We start from the raw sequence: 18,600 nt of genomic DNA on the forward strand, positions 1-18,600 counted from the left end.
CACTACAAATCCTTAATATTCTGTTATTTTTGTTTGTTTTAAGCAGTCAATTATGTTTAAAGAAATTTAAAAAGAGAAAAGTCTTTTATGTTTATCTATGTATTTACCATTTCTTGAACTTTTTATTCCTTTGTGTAGATCTAAATTTCCATCTTCCTTCTGCTTAAAGAACTTTTTTTTAACCTTTCATGTAATACAGGTCTTCTGGTGATAAATTCTCTCAGCTTTTGTTTGTCTGAAAAAGTCTATCTCCATTTTTGAAAAATTTTCACTTTCAACTTCTAATTCCTTCTGCTTAAAGAACTTTTTTTAACCTTTCATGTAGTACAGGTCTACTGGTGACAAATTCTCTCAGCGTTTGTTTGTCTGAAAAAGTCTATCTCCATTTTTGAAAGATTTTTCACTTTCAACTTCTAATTTTTCAAATTATAATTTTAGGTTGTCAGTATTTTTTTTCTTTCTGCATATCTCTTTAAAGATATCTCTTTAAAGATATCATTCTATGGACTTCTACTCTGAATGGCCTGTTGAGAAGTCTGCTATCACGTTTATCTTTGTCCTCTGTATGTAATGTGTCATTTTTTATATGGCTGATTTTTAAGATTTTTAACTTTATCACTGGTTTTCATCAGTTTTTTTAATCATGTGCCTTGGTGTTATTTTATGATTTTTCTATTTGGAGTTCTTTTGAGTTTCTTGGATCTGTGAATTTATAGGTTTTTTTGTTTTTTTAAATTTGGTCATTCTTCAAATCACTTTTCAGTCTTCCCCTTTTCTTCCCCTCCTTCTGGGACTGAAATTCCCAAAATGCTAGACTGCTTTATATTATCCCAGAGTTCACCAAACCCTGTTCATTTATTTTCAGTCTTTTTTTGTCTCTGTGCTGTCTCATTTGGCACAGTTTCTGTTGCTATGACTTCAGCTTCACTTATATTTTCTTCTTCATTATCTAAACTGCTGTTAATCTCATCCAGTGTATTTTTTGTTTGACTTCTGGAAGTTTCATTTGCACATTTTATAGCTTCCATTTATTTCCTCCACATACTAATATTTTCCTTTGCATTCTTGAGCATATATTTAAGATTTATAATAGCTATTCAAGGTCCTTGCCTACTGTTACTGTTATAACTCTGTTTATATCTTTTACTTGAGTCTGTTTGTATTGATTGATTTTTCTTTTGGTTATGAGTTATATTTTCCTGTTTCTTTGTATGCCCATTCATTTTTGATTTGGTGTGTTGTGTGCTGCTGGATTTTGTTATGTTCCTCTAAGGAAAGTTAAATTTTATTTTGATATGCTGTTAAGTAACTTGCAGATCTATTTGAGGATCCTTTTGACGTTTTCTTTTATGCTTTGTTGTAGTGGACACAGGTCAGCTTTTATTTTGGGAAAAATTTATTCCCCTACTAAGGCACATTCTTTTTGAAGATTCTACCTAATGCTCCATATATTATTATGTCTCAACACTCTGGTTCTTGGGGACACAAACTTCCCAGCCTTGTGTGAGCTCTGGTAATTTTTTTTTTTTTTTTTTTTTGCTATAGTTCTTTCCATGTCTTGGAGCTTTTGTTAGACGTGAGCAGTTCAGAATTCAGCTAAAGGTTAGAGAAGACTCCTTTGCATATCTTTGGAGCTTGCTCTCTCTGTGTAACTCCCTCTTTTCTGGTATTCAGCCCTGCAAATTTAGCTACGTTGGCCTCCCCAAACTCCAGTCTCAGTCTCTTGAACTCAGTGAGATTATTGGGCTCTGTATGAACCCCCACACCTGAAATTCTCTAGGCAGTGATCTGGGGCAATTGTAGGGCTCACATCATTTGTTTCATAACTTTTATTCATTTGTTTTCTAATTGTTTTATGGTGGGAGTGCAATTCCATAGTGTTTAGTCTTCGTGGACAGAAGGGAAATTCCCATTGTGTGGTATAAAGAAGTCAAATTAAAGACTGTACTAGTTACATTATTTCATTTGCAAAATGCATAGTATGGTGTATTAATTTCCTGGGGCTTCCACTACAAAGTACCGTAAATTGGGTGGGTTTAAATAGCAGAAGTTTATTCTCTCACAGTTCTGGAGGCTAAAAGTCTGAAATCAAGGTGTTGGCAGGGCTGTGCGCTCTCTGAAGGCTCTAGGAGAGGATCTGTTCCATGCCTTTCTCTTAGCTTCTGGTGTTACTGGCTGTCCTTGGTATTCCTTGACTTGTAGAAGCATCACTGCAATCTCTGCCTCTGTCTTCATGTGGCATTCTTTTTCTCTCTGCTGTTTTTATGTCTCTTCACTTCTTCTTATAAGGACATTAGTCATATTGGGTTAAGGGCCCACCCTATTCCAATTATGACCTCATCTTAACTAATTATATCCACAAGGACCCTATTTCCAAATAAGGTCACATTCTGAGGTTCTCGGAAGGATATGAATTTTGCGGGGATACTGTCCAACTCAATACATATGGCAACTGTGAGTCCCCAAAGTTCCTTTGATCCCTTGAAGCTATGAATTGTCTCTAATTTCTTCATTCTCCCTCAGAGAAAAAGGAACACACCTCAACTATTACTCTTGACAAGGAAATTCTTTATGCTGAAACAAGACTGGTTTCAGAGATGCTGCTTGCTTCTTTTCCAGACCTCTCCCATTTTGTCTCCCCACCTTACCAGCAATCTGTTGGTGTTCTTTTATGGTTATACCCAGGGCTTCGTCTTCACAGATATTCCTGCACTCTCTCCTTTTGAAGGCTCTCTGCTCTGCAGAGCAGGAGGGAAATCCTATCTAGTATTCCTCTTCATTCTTTCCACAGTCTTCAGTCATGACTGCTGATCACCACTCCTTAGCCTGCTAAAATGGCCACTCTCTGAAAGTTCACATGTTTGGGAATCCTGCCTCAAATTATCTCCACAGTTTCTCTAGAAGTGGCTTCTTTTCTAGATCAAGGCTCTGCAGAGGAGAAATAGAATCATGGCAAATTAGTCTTTCTGGTTAGAGGAGAATGCTCACGCATGGGGATACCACCAACCAAATATATAGCATTTTCCACAAACATTCCACACATTACCTTTCGGACCTGTAGCTCGGCTTCTTTGTGGAAAGATGGTGATCTGCGCAGATTCCAGCATCTCTGAATTCACATTGACGACGTGAATGCAAGTTGAGTAGCCAACACCCTTAGATAAGTGATATCCCTGCTCTACCCAGGCAGGGAGCTGAATAGAGGAACAAAGATTCTCACTCAAGCCTAGGAATGACTGGCAGAATCCAGGAATAGATTTAGAGAATTCTGGCTGAACACTCACCCCCAGGCATTTTTTTAAGGACTAAGAAATTCATCTGGGCTCCTCTTAGGTCCTTGTAGGACCTCACCAGATTTGTGTTTTGGAAAACGGCCATACCGACAGCTCTGGTTTGCAACCAAGCCTATTTAAAACAGGATCAACAAACCCCCTCTCTTCTGTACAGTGCTTTGTGGTCTTTGCATGTTAATTTTTACTTCTTTTTGAATAGCTGTGGTGGTAGTGGCTAGAAGGTGAAGCTTGGGGATGCTTCAGAGGGGCTGGTCACAGGAGGCCCATTGCCAAACCTGACACATGAGAAGAGTGCAGCCTTTGGGTCAGGCTGTGCTTAGCAATTTTGGTGTCCAGTCTCTTTGTTGACCCAACAACAGGCCCCCTTACCCTCTCTCCAGCCGCCTACCACGGGCTCACATGCACCACGGGAGGTGGAGCCCATGTTCCCTTCTCTGTTTGCTCACCTGCCCACAGGTGCATCTGTGGTTTGAGGAGAGGCGGTGGGCAGTGGTGGAGCAGAGGTGTCTCATGTCAGACCAATGCGAGTGATCTGTTTACTCCTCAGTGCTTCCGGCCAGACCAAGAGCTCCTAAGAGCAGGGGCTGTCTTATTCCTGTGTGTCTTTGAGCGCAGAGCCTGGCACATGTTAGCTATGGAATTACCTTCTGAATGGTAACCTGGTACAAGGAAGGCTTTCCTTTTTCAGAATGTCATTCTCACTGCTGATTTGGGGACACATTCAGTGATTCAGGAGATGCTGGTAGACATTCTTTACGTCCCTCACGACCATGTAAGTATCCTCAACACTAGTAATATCTTCCATCCTACTAGAAACCTGTGTTCCTAGGAAGATCATACATTGTTGCTGAATAATTCCACCAGATGTGAATTTTGCCAGATGGTTCCTTGGGCAGCTCAAGGTAGAGGGGACCTGTCAGAGCATGGGTGAAAAAATGCAAGCCATGTGCTGTAGGCAGTTAGTATTCAGCTTTTCCGAGGTCCTCCATCATCACTCTGCGTGCTGAAGTCCAGAACACTCTGTTTCTAGTCTTGGTTTGCCACTAACTAGTTGGTAACCTTGCAGTCACTGGTAACCTTTCTCGATCCCAGTTGCCTCATCAGTAAAACCCATGTTCTTTAAGGCTCTTGGCTTGAACTTGCTTTGAATTTTAAATAAGGGACATGTTCTATGGGATTAAGGACATATGACTTTAAAAGCTCAAGTGGAGTAGAAGAACAAAGAAGTAAAATTTAAACACCTGCTGATTCCATTCTTATTTTTAAGAAACCAGACTTTCACATTTTTTTGAGCTGGTGTGATAAACAGCAGTGAAATTGAAACAGAAAATGCAGAATTATTACATATTTGGCCCTTTTCCTGAGTGTCTTTGTCTGTCTGCATGTGGATGAAAGGGAAGGAATCAGTGGAGTGAGAGACACCGTCCTCCCACCCTGACTTGACTGCTGGGCGACCCTGGGCAAGTCACTTACCTCTCCTGGGCCATAGCGTTTTAACACATAAACAACAGATGCCTGGGGAATAAAACGTAAAAATCAAAGTAAAAGTCTTGAATGGATCAAAACGTTCTGTGTGAAATAAGGATTGTCTTATGAGACCTCCAAGTGAGTTTTCTTTGCTTAGTGCTGTAATCAGCGGGTGGAAAGTCTCCCATTAATTTTGTAAAATCACATAAGCCTACACATGTGTTCTCTCCCCCTGGATCAGCGATGCCCTGCATTGGCACATTTTGCATGGTTGGCTTGGCCCTCGCCTTACGTTGAGTGTTAAAGTTGCACTGCGAAATGATATCCTCTTCAAGATGCAGGCTTTCTTGTCTTATTTTATGCTTTTCTCTGTAACATTTCTCAAGGACCATCTTTGGATTACTTACACACACAGCTGCTTTATAAGACTACGTTGGAGCTTATGAGTCAGATGGCTGTTACCAAGATGTTTGTGAAATCACTTCTGAAGTCATAGATTTGCATCATGAGCAACCTGTTTGACAATCAAAACATTATGCCCTTCAGCACTGGCTGGTCATTATCGCAAGTTTTCCAGCAGAGTGTTCCAACATCATATAATTGGGCTGGAGACAGAAGGAGCCCAGTGTATTATTTTAACATAGAATTCCAAGTGCACTTCTCTTTTCGTAAGGTGGAGAAGGACATATGATATTCTGTAATGCACTCAGTGTGATCAGCTAATAGCATAGAAAATTCCAGTCCTGCTGAGGGGTGATCCACCCCAGCAGCCGTGGTTTGTGTTTGAATGGATTGGGCCAGCATGCAAGACCCAGATGCAGCCGCTGACGTGGGCTCTGCATCTCAACCCTCACCACCTTCCACTCTCCTTCACGTGCTCTTACCCACCCTTCAAGGCCCATCTCAAATTATAGCTCCTTCCTTAAGCCTTTACTGACCTCTCTGGGGTAGATGCAAACTCCCTTTCCTCGAAGTCTTCATAGCATTTGGTTGGCACTTCCCGATGGCTCGGCTGTCATTTGTTCACTTTTTCCCGTCCCCACTCGTCCGTTACCTCCTGGAGGACACGGGCAGAGTCTTACTTTGCATTTGGTGTAGGGAAGAGGTGGTGTCTTCATTAAAATGGAAGCAGCCATGTGTTCATGACATGTTACGTGTTACTTTTCAGAGGACATGTCTGGGCCTCACCAGTGACTTCCTGGGTTGACATTTTATTCAGACCTGAAGGTTTGCTTTAAGAATGAGGTAGTTTTCACCGTATTACTGGGCACCTCGTATTGCTAAGGGTTGACTAGGGTTCAAATCCTTATGCAGTAGTCCTTGACCTCCTGGAGTTTACAGCCTATCAGGGGAGATAAGATGAATATAAAACAAAAAGTTAGGACACAAATATATTCTAGGAGCTAGCTGAGTAAAACAGTCAACACATTACTATTAGAAATATGAGTTTAATCTTAATCTGTGGCATATGAAATATTGTTTCTGGCTCTAAATGTTATAGCGTCTATAAAGATACTATATTCTGCTCTAATAGAAAGATACGACTCACTGTGTGTATCTGAGTATGTGTGTCCACACATTTTAGGTATTGTTCCAGCGACCACAGCATCCTACGAGAACACTGGTTGTGCATTCATATTTTCACATTGCCCCTCGAGGAGAGCAGCAGTAAGATGAGAAAGGAATCTCCATGCTTGGCTTGATGTTTAAGCTGCCTAGTGACCCCTAGTGCAGCCAGCTGACGTCTGCTTTGCGTTTGCAGTGTCCTGGGAGCCTAGAGGCGGGGCCTTTGAACACCTGGGATGCAGCCCATAAAACGTGGCGGTGTACGTTGGCCCTACTTCCCACCTGCCCTCGGGACTCCCTTGCGTGTTTGCACCCCACACTCTGCTCTGCAGATACTCCTGTGGATTCCCTAAGTCTTAGATAACTAGGTGAGCTTTCAGAAACCCTCATTTCAAAAGACAAAACATACATCCCAGAAGCGAATTTAGAACTTGGAGACAGATCACCAGTGCTTTCAGCCTCTGCTTTCTGCAGCCAACCCCGGGTGAGGAATAATCCAAAAGACATTGCAGAGAAATGAAAGCACAAGACACCCCATTACTCTGAAACAAGAAGATCGAAAGTATACATTTCCCAAAAAGAAAAAAAAAAAAGGAATGATAAAGTTTGGTATTTTTATATAGAATAGTGAGGCTCTTTCAGATGATTTTATTTTAAAAAGTTGAGGGAGCAGTCTTTGGGGAATTTTAAGAAACCACCAAAAGCAAAGTCTTTTTCTGAACAGAAAAAGTTTCAAGAAAACATCTGCCTTTTCTTTTATGTCGGAGACTTTTACCCTCATCTTTTCAAAACACCGCCTAGAAAGGAGGCTGGTGAATTTCATTCAAAGAGCGCACCTCGCTACGGGCGACAGTTTGCCGGATATGGAAGTGTGGGTTGTGGCCTTGGACAGCCAAGTTGGCTCCATCGTGCCTGGGCAGGACCTCGAGGGACTCACAGAGCCATCCATCCCCTGGTGTCTGAGAAGTGGGGACCCTGTCCCTCCGCTGTAGGGAAATGGCAGGTTCGGAGGGACGCACGGGGTGGCCTGTTGGCGCCACTTCAAGGAAAAATTGATGTCTGTCTATAGAGCAGATGATTCAAGGTTCCCCTCCATGGCGACGTCCTCTCTACCCACCCTCTTGGCTCCCGCCGATGGCAAATTCTAACCGGACTACAAGGTCGGATATATTGTGTAGTCTGGAGAGGGAGATGCCAAAAGGGAAACTCTGCTGGATCAAGTGCGTGTGTCCGATGTTCATTTCTCATCCCGTAAACAAACACAGCTGTTGAGTGAAGGATCTGTCCTCAGAAATGGTGAAAAAACACAGTGGTGCCCTGCCAGGGGGACCCCAGCGGGGGCGGGGGGTTACGTGACCGGGTATCTGCCGTGCGCTCTGGGGGAAGCGGGGCGGGTAGAGAGGTGAGTCTGGATTTTCAGCTCAGGCGGTTCAAGGGTTTAGAATGATTCGTGTGGGAATGCTTTGGGGGGAAAGGAGTCTGAAATTTCATCTGCTTTCCTCAAATGAAACCTCTGTTGAATATACAAGCAGGGGGCTGTCCTTTTCTGGGGGGGATGGAAGGGGGTGTTTATCTTTCTCCGCTTGTTTTAAAATCATCTGCAACTTCGAGAAGAAGACGTTAGAGATTCATGGGCCCAGAAGCCTGTATTTGTCACTCTTCCCACTAAGGTGAAGTCTCAGACCACACTCCCGTTTTCTTCCCCCTTTACTGCACAAACGTAGGTTTGCTGTCTGGTCGGGAGAATGTCTGTGACGCACACAGAGCACGTGTGAGGATGCTTGTCCGTGGTCCATTCCAGTGATGTTATGTGGACGTCAGAGTTCTGTGGTCCAGTTGCTACCACAGTCTTGTTGCTGGAACTGCAGGGTCCCCAGCAGTAAGGAGGCCCAAGGGGGGGGACCGGGAGAGAGAAGCCAAGAAGGGGTTTATTTTGTGCCTGGAGATCTTGTCACCTTGACAGCTTGAGGGTTCTATTCCTGCCTTCACCGAATAGACTTGTGTTAAACACTTAACCGCGTGCAGGGAAGTAGTTTGACTTCACGTCTTCTCTCCATAGTGGGAGACTTGCGACACATTTGAATTTTGTCTCATTCCCAGTCGTCTTCCTCTCCTCTCCCTACATGCAATATCATTCACAGTGTGTCACTGTCACCTTGGCTCTTGGCCTCTTTAAAGAGGGATCATAGATTGAACTTTTAAAATGTTTGACTTGAATAACTTGCATGCCCTCCACAGTGCAAATCCAGTCTTATTCCTTAGCCATTCCTTGGAGTTGTTAAGACCGGTGTTTCGTGGCTGGTTTTGCAGAGACCAATGTGGGGCTCACCCTGCAGTGGTCGGTCAGCTGGCCACTCAGAACGGGCATGCTGCGTGTTCCAAGGGTGAGGGGTGACTGTCACCTGGGGTTCCAGCTGCACGATGAAGGTTTGGTCAAACACACACAGTGTCTTGCTTCACTCTCACTGGGACGTATCTCATTCCCTTTCGTTATGAAACTGTGTTCTAACAAACGGTGACTTACAAAATGTTCCAGGAATGGACCAGTCTTGAGACTTTAAAGCCTTGAATTTATGGATAATTGGTTTCTGCATCTCCCTCCTGATGGGTTGGCCCAGGGATGCCCGGAGTTGTAGGTGTATTTCTCAAAGAGGTCAGGCTTGCTTCCCAGAGAGGGGAAACGCCAGCTCATTTCAACATATTCATTATCTTACCTGCTTCTCAGGATTTTAAGAAGGACAGAGGTAATTACATCAGCTCTCACTGTTACAGGATAAGAGAAGAGTCCCCTTCACCTGCCCTTCCAAAAAAACAAACAACTTGGGTGGTCAATCCTTGTTTGGTTCAGTTGGTTGAGGTAGGTTAACTCTGTTTTTTGATCCCACCGCCCATCAGCAAGGACATGTAAGTGCATCAGAAGCACCCATCAACCAAAGTTCGTTCCTCACCTTGTCATCAAAAGTACCTCCCAAGGTGAGGGACCCCGGTTCCTGTTCTCGCGTTAACTCGCTGGCCTGACCCACTTTGGCACATGCTGGTAGATGGCAGGTGTGCTTTTGTTGCTGCTGTAACAAATTACCCCAAGATTAGTGACTTAAAACAACATGAGCTTCTTCTCCTACAGCTGTGTAGACCAGAGGTCTGACATGGGTCTCCCTGGGTTAATTTTAGGTGTTAGCCGGGCTGTGTTTCTTCAGGAGGCTCTAGGGGAAAATACATTTCCTTGCATTTTGCAGCTTCTAGAGGCTACCTGCATTCCTTGGCTTGTGACCTCTTCCTCCATCTTCAGATCTCTCTCACCCTCTTCATCACCTCTCCTCCTGACTCTCCTGTGTCCCATGTTGGGCCCAGCTGGATAACCGGGGATTATCTCCTCATCTCAAAATCTGTGACTTAATCGCATGTGCAAACTCCCTTTGACGGTGTAAGGTAACACATTCCCTGGTTCCAGGGATTAGGACGTGGCCATCTTTGGGGGCCACTATTCTGTCTGCTACAGTAAATTTGATGCCTTGCGATGGCTGAGCATGTTTAAGTGGGAGATTCTTTCTGCATTCAGTATGTGCTCCCAGGTGGTCTTTTGAGGAAGATCCTGTAGAGCGTTTTGAGGATTGTATCTTATCTGCAGATTTTGAGTGGTTTTGAAGTCTACCTCTAATGATGAGTTTGCTAAAGTGGAGTATTAGAAATGATTAATTGGAAAGCATGTAATGGCAGACTATTTACTTGTGCCTAAATGTAGGCTTGCTGTTTTTAGAATAATGCACACAAATAAAATCAATATATATACTTGAAGGCATGTCCTTTATGCAGGAGACTTTGCCGGGTGACATGGATGAAGACTTTCTTTTTTAATTAATTAATTTATTTATTTTTGGCTGCACTGGGTCTTCATTGCTGCGCACGGGCTTTGTCTAGTTGCGGCGAGCGGGGGCTACTCTTCCTTGCGGTGCGCGGGCTTCTTGTTGTGGTGGCTTCTCTTGTTGAGAAGTTGCTCCGCGGCATGTGGGATCTTCCCGGACCAGCGCTTGAACCTGTGTCCCCTGCATTGGCAGGCGGATTCTTAACCACTGCGCCACCAGGGAAGTCCCTGAAGATATTTTACATACCATCCCTATCCTGAGTCCCACCTGGAGAGTCGGATTTAATAGGTCGGTGACGGTGAGCTCAGGAAACTCAGTTCTCAGCTGTTTTTCTCCCAGGTACAAAGCTGTAATTTTTCTTATTTGTTATCTTAGGTGAAAATGTAATACTGTTAGTGCCTTCAAGCGAGGGATAGTTTTTATTCAGGTACTAGCTGGCAAATCTTTTGTTACCTGACAGTCATCGTTATTTTAATTTCCTGATCTCATAATTCCAACATCCCTGCCATATCGGAGCCTGGTTCTGATGCTTGCTCTGTCTCTTCAAGCTATGTTGTTTTTTGCCTTTTAGTATGCCTTGTAATTTTTTGTTGAAAGATAGACTTGACGTACTGGGTCAAAGGAACTGCGGGTAGATAAGCCCCAAGGAATGTGGTGGTGAGATGGGAGGAGGGGAGAGCATTCTCCAGTCCTGTGATTAGATCTCAGTCTTGCAGTGAACCTGTGCCCCAGGCCCTGAACTTCACCAGGCTCTGCGGGTTTTTCCCCCTTAGGTGGGGCAGGATGGCTATGGGGGCAGGAGTCAGGTATTTCCTTTCTCCCAGGTTGGTTGGGCTCTAGGGAAATAATTTCTCATGGTTTCAGGCCTTGTTAAGAAGAGAGCGCTCTGGTATACTTCAAAGTGACCCCTTTTGCCCTCTTCCTGTTGAAAGCATGTGGGGATTTTTCTCTGATCTTCACTGTGAGAACCTGGTCGAGTTCCTGAAGAAGGTGAAACTCACAGAAGCATGGGGTCCCCCTGGAGTTTTAATTCTCAGAATTGTTCACAGCAACCCACCAGCAATTCATCAATTACAGTTCAGGATTTCCTACCACAGTGCTGGTTCCCATAGCGATTTCTGCTCATGAGTCTCTGCTCTCGTAAATTGCCATCCTCTGTCTCTGCTTGTCTGTCCAAGTTCTGGGGCAGTGCCTTGCCCTTGACCTCACTTCTCTGATGGGTTCTAGAAGAATTGCTGATTTTCAATTTGTTTAGCTTTTTCACTTGTTCTTAGGATGTATTGGTGACTTCCAAGATCCTTACATGCCAAACCGGAAACTGAAAGTGACTGGTTTTCACTTGCACCTGGTGCCCTGCCTTCATCAGAGCTGGGTCCCCTGGGTTTTTCCAGACACACTGACCTCTCCCATGGGCTCTGCCCCCTTTGCATCTGCTTCTCCAGGCTGTGGCTCTGCCCCCTTTGCATCTGCTTCTCCAGGCTGTCTTCTTACCTGCTTTTGAACCTCAGTCTCCAGCCTTGTAGAGGCCACATCTCGACTTCCTCACCACGTGTGCTCATCAGGTCACCCCTGCCAGGCTGGCATCACCTTGTTGTACCTCCCTACCCTGCCAGGGGCCTGAGAGTCTCCTCTTTCTTGTTTCAGAAACCCCCTAGGATTGGCTACTTCTACTTCTTCCTGTCTCATTATTTTGCGAGGTAAAGGGATATTTCTCTCTCCCTTGATTTGTGCCTTTCTTTTTAAAATTTTATTTATTTATTTTTTTGGCTGCATCGGGTCTTAGTTGTGGCATGTGGGGTCTTTGTTGAGGCATGCGGCATGAAGGATCTTTTCGTTGCGGCACGCCAGCTTCTCTCTAGTTGCAATGTGTGGTTTTTCTGTCTAGTTGCGGTGTGTGGGCTCCTCTCTGGTTGTGGTGCACGGGCTCCAGAGCACATGGGCTCTGTAGTTTGCAGCACGCAGGCTCTCTTATTGAGGTGCGAGCTCAGTAGTTGCGGCGCGTGGGCTTAGTTGCCCCGTGGCATGTGGGATCGTAGCTCCCCGACCAGGGATGGAACCCGCGTCCCCTGCATTGGAAGGCGGATTCTTTACCACTGGACCACCAGGGAAGTCCCGATTTGTGCCTTTCTTGTTGTACTCATCACGGTTCATTATGCTCAGTCATGTTTTTTGTTGTTATGGTTATTTTGTGTCTTCTTCTGCCACATCGTCAACTGTGAACACCAGGGGGCTCAAGATGGGGCCTTAATCATTGCTGTCACCCCACAGCACCTGCACGGTAGGTGGTCAGTAAATCTGATAGGAGCTTTACTGTACTAACTAGATAAACCATTCTAAAGGGATACACACTTCCCCCCCAAACCAGCATATTCAGTAAGTATGTAATGTGTTAGTAGGGCAGTGCAGATAGGATGAACAAAGCCAAAGGCCAAAGAGGTGCTCAGATGTCCCAGGCAGTTTCTGACTTAGAACAGAGACGGGTTATAGGTAAAAGGACCTGAGCCAGATGTTGGAAAGGACGAAGCAGAGCTATGCTCTCAGCTCTTCGGAGCCCAGACTTGCCAAAATGACGAGCAGCCTGGGAACTGCTTAAGTCAGCAGTTCCCAGACTTTGTTAGGTTTTAGAATCACCTGAAGTGCTTTTAAAAACCCGATGCCCAGGTTGCACCCTAAATCAATCACAGTGTCTGGGGTGGGAGCTGGGCATCACACATCTCTTAAAGATACCCCAGCGGATTGCGGCGTGCAGCAGAGTTGGAAAGCCAGGGGCTTATGCTCAGATGTGTTGAGTTGGGGTCAAGTTCAGCGCAGGTGTTTGTGATCACCACATCCCTATTCCTATGACCTCTACCAGGTTTTTGTTTTTCTGCATTTTCTAGCCTGTGAATTGAAAATCTGAAAGACTTACCTGGTAGGGTCACAGAGAAATCAAGCGTGGGAAAATACTTAAGGTAGTTGCTCTAAGCGTTTTGGAATGTCAGGGAAAAAATATTTGGAAAAGTATTATTATAATTTGTAAATTGTAATTTATAATTGCAATTATTTTTAAAAAATCAAACCAGAAAAAAACAATACAGAGAGGTTGATTTTTCTTGGATTTTTGAGGTAGACCATCATATCATCTACAAATAAAGATAAATTTGAAATTTTCTTTCCAGGATTCATAACTGTCTTTTCTTCGTCCTTCATTGTCTAGGACCTCTGAGAGTTCCTAAAAAATATTTTATTATTATAAAATATATAATGGCAACAATGGGCATCCTTCAAAGTAGTGACTTAACGTAAACAGATTTTCTAATGTTGAATCATCCTTGCATCCTGGAATAAACCCTTCTCATATACAAATATTTAAATAGACTCCTATATTTAGGATATTTGGATATAGTCAAATGAGATTGCTATACATTTCCATTTATTTTCTATCCTTGTTCAGTTTTGATATCAGGGTTATATAACTACTTATAGTGTGAACTTCAAAAATGAATGTGGAAGCTTTCTGCCTTTTTTTAAAGTGCATGGAACAGTTTAAATAATACAGTATAAAACATTTAAAATAAAAAAATAAGCCACATCCTGTTTTTACGCAGTTGAATATACTTTTACATGAATTGCTGTCTAAGTGCTTATTCAGTGATGTGTGTATAGCTTACATCAATTTCAAATTCTAGGTCCTGGTGATTTGGTCCAAATAATAGTGAAAAAAATGATCCCTTAAGAAGAGGCAGAAACCACATGTCACAATGATTCTTCTTTCTCTTGGCCTGTGGCCCACCGAGTAAAGATCGAATATCTGCAGGACTGGGAATTTTGTTCACATTTTGTCTTTCATTTAAGTCCTGGACACAGATTGGGATTGGAACACAACTCCAAAGAGGGATATAAACATGTATACAGCCAGCCCTGAACACCCATGGATGCAGAGGGCCCAGTGTAAGGGGTTTGAGCCTCTGTGGGTTTTGGTGTCCACGGGGGTCCTGGAACTAAGCCCCAGAGGGTACCTCGGGGCTGCACAGCTGTACTTAGAGCTGTTATTAGCAACGTAACTTCCCCGTTGATTTTACGATATTGTCTCCGCCCTCTCCTAAAAGTACAACCTGTTTTCTGAACCTCCCTGAGTATGTACATCATCTGGGGTGCTTGTAAACATGCAGGTTCCTGGGCTTCATCCTAGATTTACTAATTCGGAAATCCTAGGGAAGGGGCCTGGGGAAATCTGTAGCTTCAGCTATTACCCCCGGTGATCTCTATCAGGAAAGCTTGGGAAACAAACTACCTGGAAATAGATTAAAATTCATGACAGCTGTACCACAATGTTCATTGCAGCTCTATTTACAATAGGACATGGAAGCAACCTAAATGTCGATTGACAGATGAATGGATAAAGAAGATGTGGCACGTATATACAATGGAATATTACTCAGCCATAAAAGGAAACAAAATTGAGTTATTTGTAGTGAGGTGGATGGACCTAGAGTCTGTCATACAGAGTGAAGTAAGTCAGAAAGAGAAAAACAAATACCGTATGCTAACACATATGTATGGAATCTAAAAAAAAAAAAGGTTCTGAAGAACCTAGGGGCAGGACAGGAATAAAGATGCAGATGTAGAGGATGGACTTGAGGACACGGGGAGTGGGAAGGGTAAGCTGGGACGAAGTGAGAGAGTGTCATGGACATATATACACTACCAAATGTAAAATAGATAGCTAGTGGGAAGCAGCCGCATAGCACAGGGAGATCAGCTCGGTGCTTTGTGTCCACCTAGAGGGGTGGGATAGGGAGGGAGGGAGGGAGATGCAAGAGGGAGGGGATATGGAGATATATGTATAGCTGATTCACTTTGTTATACAGCAGAAACTAACACACCATTGTAGAGCAATTATACTCCAGTAAAGATGTTAAAAAAAAAATTCACCACAGGGATGGTTCTCAACCTTGAAGGCATGTTAGAATCAAATGGGAATTTTAGAACTTCTGTTGCCGGGCTGCACCCACCAATGACTCCGTCTCTTGGGCAGGCTGGTCATCAGGCGTTTTAAATGTTCAGCACCAGCATTGGGGGTCCTTGACCTTCAGCATTGCTCAGAGCTGAGCAGAATTCTTTGAGGCCATCGTCGATTCCTCATCTTGTTGGAAAATCAATGTAACTGAGTAGATTCTGTCTCTTTGCATAACAGGGGTGAGGCGGAGACGCTCTTTCTGCTCTGATTTTTATTTTTTTCCTCCTCCTCTCTCTTTGATTTAATTCTTTTAAAAATCAAACTGGTCAACCAAGATAAACCTCTGCAGAAAAACGGGTGTGTGTCCGCCCCATAGTGAATGTTCAGTAAACGTTCGTTACTATTGGTCTAATCCGGACATCAGCTGGGCTCATCCAGCTCCTTAAGCCCTAGACCTGATTGCATTGTCTCCACTCCACGTCCTCCTCAAGCTCTCTGCTGTCTTGGTGTTTGTGTGGTTCTGTTGGCCACAGCCCCTGGGGGTCTGCTTTTGTACCTAGAGGTCCTGCCTTGAGTAGACCAGGCTGTGAAATCTTCCCTCCCACATAGTAATGCCACACATACAGAGCACTTACGTGAGGTCGTTGCTATCATCAGTACCATTTTTCAGATGAGGCAGCTGAGGCAGAGAGAGATTACATAAATTTCTCCAAGATGGAGTAGTAAGTGGTAGAGCCAGACGTCGGGCTCATGCAGCCCAGCCCCAGAGTCTGTGTTTTGATGCTGTTTATAGTCACGTGATCGTGCCTGAGTGGTAGATTTTACTGAAGGCTTTGGACAGAGGGCTTTGAGGGGGGGCCACATGGGGTGATGGCACAGTGGAAACCTGAAACCCCACCCAGTCATTCCTTTTACTAGAAGTACTTTTAGTTGTCGCTACAAGGGGCTTGTCACTTGGTCTGTGCCCCTGGCAGTGCCAGCACTGGTCACCCCTGTCCCCATCCTCCCTTCTCAGGATCACCCCTGGGAACTCCACGTTCATCTTCCTCTGTTTTCTTATGCACTTGCGCCCTCACCCAGCATTGCCACACTCATCCAGGTCCTAAGCCAAGCGAGGGGCCCCCAGGAAATGGGGGCACCCTCCATTTTGTTGTCATCTTTCATAGTGGGGGGATGTTCCCGTATCATTTTTCTCACTCTTGCACGTGCAGAATCTGTCGGGGAGTCTTTTCCTTGCTGAATTTTGAGTCTGTCCCATAGCTGTAAAGGCCCACAGGCCATTCAGTCATTAATGAATGTATTGACTTATGATGATACCATAACTACTGAGGGGACCAGACAAACACAGTCAGATGGCGGGGACATTCTCCCCCTGGGGGCGGGGCTGTCAGCAAAAGCCAAGTCCCAGACGTGATGCCAGTTTATTGATTTACAGTGAGATTGATACTGCCAACGGGATCAAGTGCTTGTGTCCTCCCCCCGGGACGTGCTCTCCTGAGAGGCATTGGGCCTCTCCCAATGCCTTGGGAATCGCATTATAACCAGGTAGTTAGGCAGAACAGGAACTAGAATGCAGGAGCTTCTAAAATAGGGGTTCTGCCCGGAATCCCCAAGGCCAGGGCTCCCCTAACTCTGGACGTGCTTGGGTAGAACCTGTCTGTCTGAGTCTCTGGACCCTTCCCTCCTAAGGTCCCGTGACCAGTAGGTGACAGGCACCCCCTTTGCTCACTGTCAATTAGTACATTCTTACCTTCTTTCTTTAGATATTTTACAGAACATTTGATCTGATTATTTTCATGCCTTGCTAGCCTGGGAACCAGTCTTTCTCTTTATGGTGGCTTAATTGGATTCATTACGAGTTGATTTAAAGTTTCATTTTCCAAAGGCAATTTCCTCTTATTTCAGATTCTCGGGGGATTTCTCACTGTAGCCCCTCTGTGCTGGTCACGGTCAGGAAGATGACAAAAGAAAGGTGCTTAGAAGAACCTAGATTCTCAGTTTGCACAGAATTTTGCCCAGTGGATGCTGTTTCTGTAGTTTCCACTTGTACATGCTCTCAAGTGGTACACATAAAACCCCAGTGTAACCCTCTCTCTGCCCCCCACCTCTGTCTACACACATATACACAGGCCAATAGACCCAGTTTTACTGTAGATGATGGCATTTTTGGCAAAGCCAGGTAAGTCCTATTTCCCTTTGGAACAGAAGGACAGAGAATATCTGCTGTGAGTTGTGTTCACTCATCACAGTGCATTTTCGTGGTGAATGTGCTTGGGCAGAGTCTGGGGAGGAACAGGACAGCAGAGGTGGCTGTGTAGCATACCATACAAACACAATCAGGGACAGGGAAACGATGGACAGGTGAGCCAAACTTGGCCACAGGCCTGGACCATGCATAAACATAAGCTCACAATGAATATGCAAATTATTCAAATGACTATAGAGTGTATACTGTAGTTCTTTTTCCATTAGTATGTGTGTGCATTTGCAGACTTTCAAAAGAGCATCCTAAAGCCAAAGGTTTTTAAAGGAATAGGGATAAAGAGAAATGTGAACAACGGGTGGACTGAAAACTGTTAATAGTAGGTAATTCTAAGGTGAGTATTCTAGTGTCATTAATCCAAGTGCAGGTGAGTGGATCGTTTGGAATTTCCACACATGTTTACTCTCCTGCTTTTGGTCTTCATATTTAGGCAGAGTTAGTGGAACAGATTCTTTCCCTCCATTTCTTTCTTCTGGGAGAGACCCTTTTCTTGAGCTTATTTGGAATTTGGGGGAAATGGCTTGTTAATCCGTTTGTAATGATTTCTTGGGACTGTATGAAAGGGCCAGGAGCCCTGAATGTCTTTGACCATTACCTCTGTTATTTCCAGAGGAGTCCAGGTCATTCCATCCTCACTGGCCCAGGGAGGGCTAGTCCGGAGCCAAGCTGCCAAGTGGACGGCAATTAGTGACGGAACTTGGATTTTGCCAGATGGGTCCTACAGACTAGAATAAGGTTCCCCGAAGAAATTGCTTTTCTAGGAAGAGATCCACATGGTGCCCAGTCGGCTCCAGGGTCTGGGTGGCTCTGTCAGGTCTGTGACAGAGAGAACCCTCAGCTTGCTAGCTCCCGACCTGACTCCTTCCTTTCCACCCAAGAAAGTGCTAGGATAGGAGCAAGATTGGGGGGATAGCCTTGATTCATCTAATATATTAAAAAAAAAAAAAAGTGACTCTTTTGCAGACTCCAGTATTTTATTACATCTGGTTATGACTCACTGTGGTTGAAAAACCACCAAGCTCAGAAGAGGCCCCGGAAGGGGCTGCTGTCCGGGACGGTGCTGGCAGCAGGCGGTCAGGAGAGGTCCAGAGAGGTGGGCAGTTGATGGCAGGCGTGCCCTGCTCATCCCCAAGCATATGGGGGCAAGGAAGGTGGAGACAAAGCCATACACCGTGGGCAAAACCCGAAGAATGAAGGACGGTTTGAGTG

At 44.5% G+C, this 18,600-nt stretch overlaps 1 protein-coding gene across 1 annotated transcript in view; it reads left to right on the plus strand.

Annotated features, from left to right (window-relative positions):
• BMP6 (bone morphogenetic protein 6) overlaps nucleotides 1-18,600 on the plus strand; it is a 144,049-nt gene that overhangs the window by 26,122 nt on the left and 99,327 nt on the right. The window lies entirely within an intron of this gene.

Source organism: Balaenoptera musculus, chromosome 11 (genome assembly GCF_009873245.2).
Source record: "Balaenoptera musculus isolate JJ_BM4_2016_0621 chromosome 11, mBalMus1.pri.v3, whole genome shotgun sequence".
Classification (NCBI taxonomy): Eukaryota; Metazoa; Chordata; class Mammalia; order Artiodactyla; family Balaenopteridae; genus Balaenoptera; species Balaenoptera musculus.